This window comes from Ictidomys tridecemlineatus, chromosome 9, assembly GCF_052094955.1.
Source record: "Ictidomys tridecemlineatus isolate mIctTri1 chromosome 9, mIctTri1.hap1, whole genome shotgun sequence".
Classification (NCBI taxonomy): Eukaryota; Metazoa; Chordata; class Mammalia; order Rodentia; family Sciuridae; genus Ictidomys; species Ictidomys tridecemlineatus.
In genome coordinates this window covers 74736630-74737839 of record NC_135485.1, presented here as the reverse complement: position 1 = coordinate 74737839, position 1210 = coordinate 74736630, and positions in this window count along the sequence as shown.

The following is a 1210-nucleotide window of genomic DNA, read 5'->3' as shown; positions in this document are numbered from 1 at the left end:
CAAGATAAAGAGGATGTGTCCGTTGTCTTACAAATGAAAGGAAACTAATTTTGCTTTGTAAACATATTTATGGTTTCCAAAACGAAAGATCAAGTCATAAGCCAGGAGAGCAAGTATTCATTCCTCACTTTCTAAAATTGTAGTTCAGTTGTCAATACTGTTCTACACAAATTCTTTTATTTTTATTTGTTACTTGTGTGTGTGTGCAGTACTGAGGATTGAACCTGGAGCCACTCAAATGCTATACAAGTGGTCTACCATTGAGTTACATCTCCAGCCCTATTTTACACTTCTATTTTGAGATAGGGTTTTGCTAATTTGCTCAGGCTTGCCTTAAGCTTGGATTCCTCCTTTCTCAGTCAACCCAATTCCTGGGATAACAGGTGTATGGCACCATACTGGACTCAACTGGACTTTCAAAGCTATAAATAAATTTTATGTCAGTAAAATGCTGTGATTCATACAAAAACATGGAAAGAATTCCTTCATATTTGAGACTATGCTGGAGATAATGGGATATTTATTGCTTTTTAATTTTTCTCTGTGTCTCTGTACGTATACCTCTACATAAAGATAAAATATAAATGGAAAAACAATAAATAGGTATTAGAGATACAAAGAGAGAGCTAAAAAATCAACATGCGCACATACACATATGCGCACACTTGCACATGCGTGCACACACACACACACACACACATTTATTCTCCTTCACCTTTTCCCTATTTAAAGAAAGATGATGACTTTTGGATTCAGGGATTTAACAAGAATACTTGTTTAATGACCATAGACACATTCATTCGTGCATTATGCTCAGACTTCTTCCCAGGCTCATGCTGTAAGAATGTAAATGTATTTCTTTCTCTCTCTCATGCACTCACATGCACACATACACACATCACAAAAATATCTATTTTTGACAATACACTGCAGAGTAAGAACCACTGAGAAAGTGTAAACCTTCCAGTTTAGAAATAAAAGTTGTTTCATAAAAAATTAATTATGTAATCTAACCCCTCCCCCACAGTCCTGATTGGTGTTCCTGCAGCAATCGCAACATTGTAAGACTGATGGTGAGCATTAACTCATTAGAGTTCATAAGGTGGTCGAAGAAACTTCATTTGGCTCCAATCTGAATCAGATTAATAGGATTTGTCTAGGGGGATTCAGCATATGAATTCTTTCTCTTTCCTTCCCATATATTAAAACC